Genomic DNA, 13,294 nt, shown 5'->3' on the forward strand with positions numbered 1-13,294 from the left:
GGATCAACATTCAGAGTTGTCAGTCCATTTAAAATCGAGCTCGGATGGATGTTGTTGAACGCCCCTTAGATGTCTAGAAACGCCACGATTGTGTATTCTTTGACAGATAGTGAGCTTTCAATAAAGCTGACCAGTTCATGCAATGCGGTCTCAGTAGACCTGCCCTTCGAGTATACATGCTGTCGTGTCGAGAGCAAATTTGAATCGACGCTAGTTCTAAGATAAATATCTATCATCCTCTCCAGAGTCTTAAGTAGGAATGAGGATAAGCTGATTGGTCGGAAATCCTTCGCACTCGAGTGAGAGGCTTTTCCAGCTTTAGGTACCCAGCAAAAAAAATTGGAAGTTGTTCCTCAAACATTTCTTTTAAAGCCCATCCCCCATCGAGTTTTTTCAACTTCCGATGCAGTCCTTTTGGACAAGTCCACAAACATTTCTTCTAAAGCGCATCGTGGGATCCCCCAATAATTTTTTTCCACTTCCGATGCAGTCCTTTTGGACAAGTGCACAAACATTTCTTCTAAAGCGCGACTTGGGATCCACCAATGATTTTTTCTACTTCCGATGCAGTCCTTGTGGACAAGTATTAGAAAGAACGCAATCAGGTTGTTTTAAGTGCAAATTTTGTACAATTAAATTTTACAAAAAAAAATAGAAAACTAATAAATAAACTAAAAAAAAAAAATATAAATTAATAAAAAAGTAAAAAAATAATAAAAAAAAAATAAAAATAAATTTCATACGCGCTGGGATTTGAACCTGTGCCAATTGACTTTTTCGCTTCCATGGAAGTTCTTTTGAGAAGGTTTTGCAAATTACGAGAATTTTTAATTTTTTTGTTGATTTTTAATGGAAACAAGTATATACGGCCGTAAGTTCGGCCAGGCCGAAGCTTATGTACCCTCCATCATGGATTGCGTAGAAACTTCTTCTAAACACTGCCATCCACAATCGAATTACTTAAGTTGCGGTAACGCTTGCCGATGGCAAGGTATCTTAAAACCTCTTAACACCATCTTCTAAATTGTATGTAAGTCCATACGTGGTATATATTAAATCAAAAAAGATCGATCTAATACGTATATAATTCAGTTTGACAAAGTAGACATAAAATTTTGACAAAATTTTCTACAGAAATAAAATTTTAACAAAATTTTCTATAGAAATAAAATTTTCTATAGAAGTAAAAATTTTGACAAAATTTTCTATAGAAAGGAAATTTTTGTCAAAATTTTCTTTCTATAGAAAATTTTGTCAAAATACAGAAATAAAATTTTAACAAAATTTTCTATAGAAATAGACTTTTGACAAAATATTCTATAGAAATAAAATCTTGGTAGATTATTTTTGGCTCGAGTGGCAACCATGATTATGAACCGAATAACATTTGAACAAAATTTTCTACAGAAATAAAATTTTGACAATGATGAAAATTTTATTATGAAAACATTTTAACAAAATTTTCTCTAGAATCATATCATAGATCATACAACAATATCATGTACCAAATTTCAGGCGGATCGGATGAAATTTGCTTCTCTTTGAGGCTCCGCAACCCAAATCTGGGGATCGGTTTATATGGGCGCTATACATAATTATGGACCGATGTGGACCAATTTTTGCACAGTTGTTAGAGACCATATACCAATACCATGTACCAAATTTCAGCCGGATCGGATGCAATTTGCTTCTCTTTGAGCCTTCGCAAGCGAAATCTGGAGATCGGTTTATATGGGGTCTATATATAATTATGGACCGATGTGGACCAATTTTTGCACAGTTGTTAGAGACCATATACCAATACCATGTACCAAATTTCAGCCGGATCGGATGCAATTTGCTTCTCTTTGAGCCTTCGCAAGCGAAATCTGGAGATCGGTTTATATGGGGTCTATATATAATTATGGACCGATGTGGACCAATTTGTGCATGGTTGTTAGAGACCATATACCAACATCATGTACCAAATTTCAGCCGGAGCGGATGAAATTTGCTTCTCTTTGAGGCTCCGCAAGCCAAATCTGGGGATCGGTTTATATGGGGGCTATATATAATTATGGACCGATGTGGACCAATTTTTGCATGGTTGTTAGAGACTATCTACCAACACCATGTACCAAATTTCAGCCGGATCGGATGAAATATGCTTCTCTTAGAGGCTCCACAAGCCAAATCTGGGGATCGGTTTATATGGGGGCTATATGTAATAATGGACCGATGTGGACCAATTTGTGCATGGTTGTTAGAGACCATATACCAACACCATATACCAAATTTCAGCCGGATCGGATGAAATATGCTTCTGTTAGAGGCTCCACAAGTCAAATCTGAGGGTCCCTTTATATGGGGGCTATACGTAAAAGTGGACCGATATGGCCCATTTTCAATACCATCCGACCTACATCGATAACAACTGCTTGTGCCAAGTTTCAAGTCGATAGCTTGTTTCGTTCGGAAGTTAGCGTGATTTCAACAGACGGACGGACGGACGGACGGACATGCTTAGATCGACTCAGAATTTCACCACGACCCAGAATATATATACTTTATGGGGTCTTAGAGCAATATTTCGATGTGTTACAAACGGAATGACAAAGTTAATATACCCCCATCCTATGATGGAGGGTATAAAAATATATTTATACGAAAACATATGCCGAAAATAAAAACTAAAAACGATGCATGACATAAAAAAATATTTTTTTAGAAAAATATTTGATAAAAAAATTGCCGCTGGTGAGATTTGAACCTGCGTTTCTTATTTTTTCGTTCATACTAATGAAGAACATCTTGAGAATCAATTAAAATGTTATTCTTTGGTGTCGTATTACGATCATATCATAAACATTTGAATTGACCTTTCGACGCTTTATGTTCAATGGCGTTTGTGGCTGAGTGTGCTAAGGCGTTCTGTTATGGTGCCAGCAAACCCAGGTTCAACCCCTGTCGGAGCGAAAAAGTTTTTCAAATTGTAAAAATTAGATAATAGGAAAATAATTGTGTAATAAAACATATGGATGAAAAAAAGTGAAATTGGTTGAAAATTTTTTTTTTTTTTTCGCTTCTTAAATTTCTTCATTCAAATTAACTTCCAGGGCACAACTTCTAAAGCAATGCAAAGGATCCAAAAAGGGAGTACTTCCGTCCTATGACAAGCCCATGTAAAATTCATTGGAGATGATCCAAGTTTGCACTACTTCCGGATCACAGATTGGGGATCCAAACTACTTTTTTGGAAGCTCTTTTTTGCTGGGGTATAAAAACGACATTTGTTTCCCTCCACTTTCCTGGAATATATGCTAAGTTCATACATCCTATATATATCGTCGACAACCAAGGAATGATTCTGTCAGTCACTGCTTGTAACTCCGCCGGAGTTATTCCATTAGCTCCAAGGGATTTAAATGGTCCAAAGCTATTTTACGCCCATTTCATGGAGTTATTATTGAACTTTGTGTGGCACTCAAGACATTCTTGCAAATTTGAACTCTAATGTTTTCCTTCAAATTAAAAATTTTTCTTTAACAAAAAAAAAATGAATTATGTCTAATAAATTTTCTTGAATTTGTCGAAAAATATTTGCTTATTTTTGTGATATCGGCGTGATGAGCGCGTTTGCAATAATGTTGTTAAAATTTGTTCAGTGTATGCTAATAAATTAGTTAGCATAAGGTACTCTAATGTACTGTGTCCAACAACAGTGTTGAATTCGCATCATTGATGACAATGCATTTTAAAATAATTAATTTAAATCAGTTTTTAGGAAATATTTATGCAATTAAAAATTGCGATGACTACATGTACCTAATTTTATGCTCATACATATATTTCGCCATAGGAAAGCTGTAAGGGTATGATATGAAAAAATTTTGTTCATGAGGAAGTAAGTACTTTTACTATTCTTGGGTGAAAACACATTTATTCACATACACTTAGTACAACACCACCGTTCATTATCAGTTATTTTGAAATTTCAGGTAAAAGAGTAAAAATCTACCCATTTTTCGTTCATAGATTGCAAATATGGAGAAACCCAATTTGTCTTAGTTTATTTTGATCATACAGCACACCAGGTGTCTTATTGCATATGTTGGAATACTTGACGACAAAAATAAATATATAGTTGAGAAATGGCAAAGGCACGAAATATCCCCCTATATGGTAGTCTGCATCGACCCAGATCCTATGATGGTGAGACCCAACCAATGATACTTAAAACATGAAAATTGTCATAAAAAGGATTGGGGCTCACTTTCATAACAACTTCAAATATCGTGTGAAAATTAACCCAACAAAACAAGAAGGTGAACCCAACAGGGAAGAAAGTGTAGGCCAATTTTAGAATATTTAAGCTAAATTGTATTACAAACAACAACAAAAAAGTATATATTTTTCGACAAGTTCAAGACTATTTTTTAGACGCAATTATCTTTTTTCACTTCCTAGCAAAAAAAGCGTCGCCAAAAAAGTAATGAAAATGTTCTTTTTGGTGCAAAATTGACACAGAAGCGATGAATTTAACATGGGATTGTCATACACTAAAAAAAAGCATGTCCGGTTCCAAAGATTTTGTCTTTACTTTAACAATTTTCGTATTGATTCCGAGCCAAAGACGCGGAGAATACAAGTAAGGATACTTTTAAGACACAATTCTCTTTTAAATTTGGTTTTTGTGTACTTGCTTCTAGGAAGCAAATTTTAATTTTTCGTTTTTCAGCTTTTTTTCTTCATATGCTATCAAAGTCCTTTAAAAACGCGTTACGGACAACTTTATTTTCCAAATTCAGGCTCGACTTCCAGTAGAAATTATGCTATGTTTCAAGTAAAAAACGTCTTTAAAATAAAGTGTTGAAAAACATGTCCTATATTTGAACGATTCTTTGATTTGTAGTCAAGATGTAAAAAGACAACAGATTTAGAGACAATTTCATTAATTTTAAAGAATTTTTCTGAATTATTAAAGTCAACTATACCTTAGCCCAAAAATTTTTTCTTTCATGTTATGATACCCACTTTCAAGTCAAATCACTTAATTATAAGGACAACACGACTTCATGGAAGAGTTTATCGACTTTTGAACATGGAAAAAACTTTATATTAAAGAAATGCGTCTTGGAAGCACATATATTATTGGATACTGCCGAAACATTAATATGTTTGTTTTATGTGAACATATTATATGTTTGGAAGCATTTTGAGCCCAAAAATACTATATGCTTGGAAGAATTTTCCCCAAAGAAGATTGTGCTCATTCCCACACATAATTTTCACTTTCACGAAATTTTTTAGTTCTTGGCACCTTTTTCTGTAATACAAATAATTTTGAAGAAATTATTCAATTTTATAAATTTTTTAAATTTTACCTTTCGCCTGGACGGAGAATCGAACCGGGAACCGAACATAAACATACATTTGTTGGCCACGTAGAGCAGTGGTTAGCATGTCTGCCTTGCATGCAATAGGTCGTGGGTTCAATCCCTGCTCCGACCGAACCATTTTGTTTTAATTTACCCATTTATATTTATACTATATTAAATTTTTTTAGTGAAACTTCGAAATGTGGGTTATTAAAGATTTACAGTCAAAAAAGAACAGTGCTTGATATAAACGAAATGGACTGAGCTTTTGGATAAAATATTATTTTTTATTGCAAAAATAAAAATTTTGTAACAAAAAACTGTTTTTGGTATAAAAGTTTGAAATTTTGGAAGGAATTCAAAAACTCTAAAAAAAGAAGAACGTGGGGTCGAGTATAAACATACATAAATAATTTAATAATATACAGATAATAAAATAATATACATCTAAATGACCCTGTTTTGCCTTTCATTCATTTTTTATGAAGATCCCTTTGTAATTTTTGTATATTTTCCACCGTTTTTATACCCTCCATCAAGGATGGGGGTATATTAACTTTGTCATTCCGTTTGTAACACATCGAAATATTGCTCTAAGACCCCATAAAGTATATATATTCTGGGTCGTGGTGAAATTCTGAGTCGATCTAAGCATGTCCGTCCGTCCGTCCGTCCGTCCGTCTGTTGAAATCACGCTAACTTCCGAACGAAACAAGCTATCGACTTGAAACTTGGCACAAGTTGTTGTTATCGATGTAGGTCGGATGGTATTGAAAATGGGCCATATCGGTCCACTTTTACGTATAGCCCCCATATAAAGGGACCCTCAGATTTGACTTGTGGAGCCTCTAACAGAAGCATATTTCATCCGATCCGGCTGAAATTTGGTATATGGTGTTGGTATATGGTCTCTAACAACCACGCAAAAATTGGTCCACATCGGTCCATAATTATATATAGCCCCCATATAAACCGATCCCCAGATTTGGCTTGTGGAGCCTCTAAGAGAAGCATATTTCATCCGATCCGGCTGAAATTTTGTACATGGTGTTGGTAGATAGTCTCTAACAACCATGCAAAAATTGGTCCACATCGGTCCATAATTATATATAGCCCCCATATAAACCGATCCCCAGATTTGGCTTGCGGAGCCTCAAAGAGAAGCAAATTTCATCCGATCCGGCTGAAATTTGGTACATGGTGTTGGTAGATAGTCTCTACCAATCATGCAAAAATTGGTCCACATCGGTCCATAATTATATATAGCCCCCATATAAACCGATCCCCAGATTTGGCTTGCGGAGCCTCAAAGAGAAGCAAATTTCATCCGCTCCGGCTGAAATTTGGTACATGATGTTGGTATATGGTCTCTAACAACCATGCAAAAATTGGTCCACATCGGTCCATAATTATATATAGACCCCATATAAACCGATCTCCAGATTTCGCTTGCGAAGGCTCAAAGAGAAGCAAATTGCATCCGATGCGGCTGAAATTTGGTACATGGTATTGGTATATGGTCTCTAACAACTGTGCAAAAATTGGTCCACATCGGTCCATAATTATGTATAGCGCCCATATAAACCGATCCCCAGATTTGGGTTGCGGAGCCTCAAAGAGAAGCAAATTTCATCCGATCCGCCTGAAATTTGGTACATGATATTGTTGTATGATCTATGATATGATTCTAGAGAAAATTTTGTTAAAATTTTTTCATAATAAAATTTTCATCATTGTCAAAATTTTATTTCTGTAGAAAATTTTGTTCAAATGTTATTCGGTTCATAATCATGGTTGCCACTCGAGCCAAAAATAATCTACCAAGATTTTATTTCTATAGAATATTTTGTCAAAAGTCTATTTCTATAGAAAATTTTGTTAAAATTTTATTTCTGTAGAAATTTTTGTCAAAATTTTCTTTCTATAGAAAATTTTGTCAAAATTTTTACTTCTATAGAAAATTTTATTTCTATAGAAAATTTTGTTAAAATTTTATTTCTGTAGAAAATTTTGTCAAAATTTTATGTCTACTTTGTCAAACTGAATTATATACGTATTAGATCGATCTTTTTATACCCTCCATCATAGGATGGGGGTATATTAACTTTGTCATTCCGTTTGTAACACATCGAAATATTGCTCTAAGACCCCATAAAGTATATATTCTGGGTCGTGGTGAAATTCTGAGTCGATCTAAGCATGTCCGTCCGTCCGTCCGTCCGTCCGTCCGTCCGTCCGTCTGTTGAAATCACGCTAACTTCCGAACGAAACAAGCTATCGACTTGAAACTTGGCACAAGTAGTTGTTATCGATGTAGGTCGGATGGTATTGAAAATGGGCCATATCGGTCCACTTTTACGTATAGCCCCCATATAAAGGGACCCTCAGATTTGACTTGTGGAGCCTCTAACAGAAGCATATTTCATCCGATCCGGCTGAAATTTGGTATATGGTGTTGGTATATGGTCTCTAACAACCATGCACAAATTGGTCCACATCGGTCCATAATTACATATAGCCCCCATATAAACCGATCCCCAGATTTGGCTTGTGGAGCCTCTAAGAGAAGCATATTTCATCCGATCCGGCTGAAATTTGGTACATGGTGTTGGTAGATAGTCTCTAACAACCATGCAAAAATTGGTCCACATCGGTCCATAATTATATATAGCCCCCATATAAACCGATCCCCAGATTTGGCTTGCGGAGCCTCAAAGAGAAGCAAATTTCATCCGATCCGGCTGAAATTTGGTACATGGTGTTGGTAGATAGTCTCTACCAATCATGCAAAAATTGGTCCACATCGGTCCATAATTATATATAGCCCCCATATAAACCGATCCCCAGATTTGGCTTGCGGAGCCTCAAAGAGAAGCAAATTTCATCCGCTCCGGCTGAAATTTGGTACATGGTATTGGTATATGGTCTCTAACAACTGTGCAAAAATTGGTCCACATCGGTCCATAATTATGTATAGCGCCCATATAAACCGATCCCCAGATTTGGGTTGCGGAGCCTCAAAGAGAAGCAAATTTCATCCGATCCGCCTGAAATTTGGTACATGATATTGTTGTATGATCTATGATATGATTCTAGAGAAAATTTTGTTAAAATTTTTTCATAATAAAATTTTCATCATTGTCAAAATTTTATTTCTGTAGAAAATTTTGTTCAAATGTTATTCGGTTCATAATCATGGTTGCCACTCGAGCCAAAAATAATCTACCAAGATTTTATTTCTATAGAATATTTTGTCAAAAGTCTATTTCTATAGGAAATTTTGTTAAAATTTTATTTCTGTATTTTGACAAAATTTTCTATAGAAAGAAAATTTTGACAAAAATTTCCTTTCTATAGAAAATTTTGTCAAAATTTTTACTTCTATAGAAAATTTTATTTCTATAGAAAATTTTGTTAAAATTTTATTTCTGTAGAAAATTTTGTCAAAATTTTATGTCTACTTTGTCAAACTGAATTATATACGTATTAGATCGATCTTTTTTGATTTAATATATACCACGTATGGACTTACATACAATTTAGAAGATGGTGTTAAGAGGTTTTAAGATACCTTGCCATCGGCAAGCGTTACCGCAACTTAAGTAATTCGATTGTGGATGGCAGTGTTTAGAAAAAGTTTCTACGCAATCCATGATGGAGGGTACATAAGCTTCGGCCTGGCCGAACTTACGGCCGTATATACTTGTTTTTACTAACATCGTCCGTAGCATTCGCAAATGCTACGGACGAATTTCTCACTCAGCTTGCCAAGATTTATTCGAAAATATATAAGGAGAATAGAATAGATTCCGAATTCCAGAGGTCTGTAATATTTCCAATTCATAAAAAGGAAGTTTAGAAAATCCGGAAAACTACAGAGGAATATCTTTCATGAACACGGTGGCAAAAATATTTATGGGAGTGCTTAATCAAAGACTTGTAAATTGGGTTGACGAGCATAGCATATTAGTGGAACATCAAGCCGGTTTTCGAAAAAATTACTCGACGGTGGACAATATTTACAATCTATCAGCCATTATATCTGCAAAACTGGCCGAAAAAAGGAAGGTATACGCATTCTTTGTGGATTTCAAAGCAGCGTTCGATAAAATATCACGAAACCTATTGATTTACAAACTGCACCATCTCGGAATCTCATACAAATTTGTTAGCATGATTGAAACATTATACAGGAGTACACAATCGGCAGTTTGGAATGGAGAAGAGTTGTCAGAGTTCTTTGAGACGGAAACAGGCCTAAAACAGGGTTGTCTACTATCACCTTTATTATTCGCGTTATATATAAACGATCTGAATGAATCATTGGAAGGGGGGATAAATATAGAGGAGCTCAATATAAGAATATTGCTATATGCTGATGACATCGTCGTTTTGGCTGAAGACCCAGCGACGTTCCAATTCATGATAAATAACTTGGAAGAATATTGCAAAAAATGGAGCTTGGTAGTCAACACCTCAAAGTCCATCAATAGCACTTGGAAGAATTTTTTGAAAAAAGATGATATATCATTGCAACAAAAATGGAGCCTTTACATGGCGGTATGCAGATCAGTACAAACATACGCTGCTCAAGTTTGGGGATATGGTAACTTTGAGGATGTCGACCAATTGCAGCGATTCTTTTTGAAATTGCCCAATAAACACAAACGTTTGAAAAATAATAAAATGCAATAATTTTTCAAACATTTTTTCAAAGGATTAGGGTAATATTCAAGTTGAGAAATTGTTGAGAAAATCGCGTTCTCAACAAAAAACAGACATTACCCTCAACAGTAAAATTCAACACAATAGCAATAATCTCTCAATTGTAATCCTCAAATTGAAATGCATTGCTACTCAATAATTTCTCAAACAGTTTTCAATGTGAGACAAATTAAAAACTAATATTGCTGCGAATATTTTCTAACCACAATTTGCATGAAAGTCAATCCCAGTTCTTACTGAAAGTCAACACTAAATTTCTAGTGATTTTGTACATTTTATTAATTTTTTTCGTTAAAAATATAATAATATTAAAAATAACATTAACAATATATAAAAATAATAATATGTTATAATACCAATCAAAACATAATTATCTTATTAAAGGTATTAATAACTAAAACTATCAATACAACTTTAAATAACTTAAACATTTTTCATGTATAATTTCCCCCATAATGTTGGTGTCACATAACTATTAATTAACTAATTATTAATTAATATGCTGACAATTTCAAATAATTACTATCGAGGAACTTGCTGGCCTGCGTGTTAGAATAGATTCCATCAAAACATAATTATCTTATTAAAGGTATTAATAACTAAAACTATCAATACAACTTTAAATAAGTTAAACATTTTTCATGTATAATTTCCCCCATAATGTTGGTGTCACATAACTATTAATTAACTAATTATTAATTAATATGCTGACAATTTCAAATAATTACTATCGAGGAACTTGCTGGCCTGCGTGTTAGAATTCAATTCCATCAAGAGGAATTCACAAAATATCAAACTGATGACGGAATGTAAATTGATGTAATGCACATTTTCATCCAGAAGTTCTTGATTTAGGAACTGCTGCACTTTGTTTTAATTGGTTGCACTTTGCAAGTTTTCTGGAATCTTTTCTTTGTTGTTTCCTTCATCATTTTTTCACCGGTCAACATCTCCCAAGAATATAACATCCAATGATTTTAGTTTTCTGCAAAAAAAATCGAGTTTTGTGATTTCCAGTACGTTTTCATTTCACTTTTTATTTTGACTTACCAATTATAATTACCGTTTTGGATTAATTTCAGTTTTATGCCAATAAAAATAACTGACCACGTACATCGTGGCACAAAATGTATTGAAACCCACAAAATTCCTCAAGAACGTTGGTGTAACAAAATTCTTGTAAAACTCATTAAAATTCGGGAAATTAGCAAGGAACTTGATGACTAGAGAGTTAGAATAAATTTCCAGCAATTTCAATTCACAAAATATCAAATTAAACCGATGATGCGATGTAAATTAAACTATAGTCTTGATGCGAATTATCACCCAGTAGTTGATATGGAAAAGCATAAATACCAAGTTTAATTCATTGTACTTTGATTTATGGAAACTTTCTCTTTTCGATAAGCCACCATCATTTTTCATTGGTCAACCTCTTAATGCTTCCAAGAATGCAGCATCCAAATATTTTAGTTTTCTGCAATGAGATTTAAATTTAGTGACTTCTCTAAAGTGTTGATTTAATTTTTCATATTGACTTACCAATTATTATAAACTATTTGAAGCAGTTCCAGTTACTTGTCCAACATTTTTTCATCGGTCAGCTTTTTAATGTTTTAAAGAACGTAGAATCCATAATTTTAGTTTTCGGCAAAGAGATATAATTTAGTGTCTTCCTTAAAGTTTCATATCATTTTTTTATTTTCACATACGTATTATTAGAAACTATTTGGAGTAAATTCAGTTTTTTGTCTAAAATGTTTTTTATTTCTTTCAATTGACCACGAACTTCGTTGCACAAACAAGTATTGAAAACCACATGGTTTTTTCGTTGCATTTTAGGGTAGTGTTTTGTCAAAGTTTTCTCATATTATCTTCAACCCCTTTTCAAAGATTTCGTCAACATTTTGGCAAATTGGAAGTAATTCGCAAACAATTTGAAGATGTATTGAATATGAGCTGTTTCAAGTCAAGTTGAATTTATGTTGATAATTATAGTTACCCTCAAACTGAAAAGTTATTGCATTTGAAAAACGCTCATCCTGTGTTTATTGGGTGGTGTTAAGGCTCCCGGAATCTACTCCAAAGTTTGCGCTTTATATTGAAACCGAATTGGAAGAGGGTCATCTGTATTCTTTACAGCTGCACACGAAATATATCTACAGAACGTTATTTCAATACCACTCAGAGCGATTGCCTCATAAACTGAGTAAAATAATCGTTGCAAAGAAAATATTTTGGATGAAGAATCTCTTAGATTTAACAAGCAAGTTCGGAGCTCAACAATTTGTAGACAATATGACAGCTAGAGAATGGAGCCGCAATGCCCAGATACTAATTAATAAAATGACCCTTGCTAATAGGGAAAAATCAACCCAAATGGCTCTGCAGAGTAGATCCAGGTTTTATAAAAATCTGGACTTGTCGCGAGGAAGACTCTATTTTAATGGTGAATACAATGCCTGGGAGATAACATGGATTTTTAAAGCTCGTTTGGATTTAATATTTCTTAATGCTAACAGCAGAAGTACCAGCGTAGGAAACACCGAGCAATGTACGTTGTGTAACTTAGCCGAAAGAGAAACAATATACCATTTTGTGGCAGTATGTCCAGTGTTAAGAGGTTATCGACTGCAATGCTTTTGTAAACCAATTTTAACCGAGATTGAGCTAATAAGAATACTAAATGGAACCGAAGTCTATGATTGGAGAAATCTGATTAAATATATCACAATTTCTCTACGATATCGCAAACTGATTATAAGCGAGTATGCTTAATTAACTTTTAATTCAATCTGATTTATATTTCCCTTAACTAAAATTAAACTTAATTAGATAAAATGAATACCGGCTGACGACAAAATGTCATAGCTGTAATCTTTAATTTAATGAATTTATATAAGAGCATTACGAATTAATGTAATTTTGTTTTCATAAATTAGTAACTTGTATGCAAATTCATGTAATAATAAGCAAAAACAAATGAATTAAATAAAATATACTACTTCTACTACTACTACATTGTGTTAGGTTAGGTTAGGTTAAAGTGGCAGCCCGATTAAGATTCAGGCTCACTTAGACTATTCAGTCCATTGTGATACCACATTAACTAAAAGTACCTATTACATATGGGCACTTCTAGTTTTAACCGCTGAACCTTCTTGATTATTTTTCTTTGTTGAACCAACCAGATTGTTCCAAAAACAGTAGCA

General features: G+C 33.9%; 1 long non-coding RNA gene across 1 annotated transcript; it reads right to left on the reverse strand.

Moving 5' to 3' along the window:
- Window positions 1-10,336: 10,336 nt before the first annotated feature.
- LOC142239565 (uncharacterized) lies at window positions 10,337-12,123 on the reverse strand. Its single transcript, XR_012723076.1, has 3 exons — window positions 11,625-12,123; window positions 11,133-11,559; window positions 10,337-11,067 (listed from the first exon to the last, which is right to left on the reverse strand). It is a non-coding gene; the product is annotated as an uncharacterized LOC142239565 (long non-coding RNA).
- Window positions 12,124-13,294: the final 1,171 nt, after the last annotated feature.

This window comes from Haematobia irritans, chromosome 1 (assembly GCF_050003625.1).
Source record: "Haematobia irritans isolate KBUSLIRL chromosome 1, ASM5000362v1, whole genome shotgun sequence".
NCBI classification, from domain to species: domain Eukaryota; kingdom Metazoa; phylum Arthropoda; class Insecta; order Diptera; family Muscidae; genus Haematobia; species Haematobia irritans.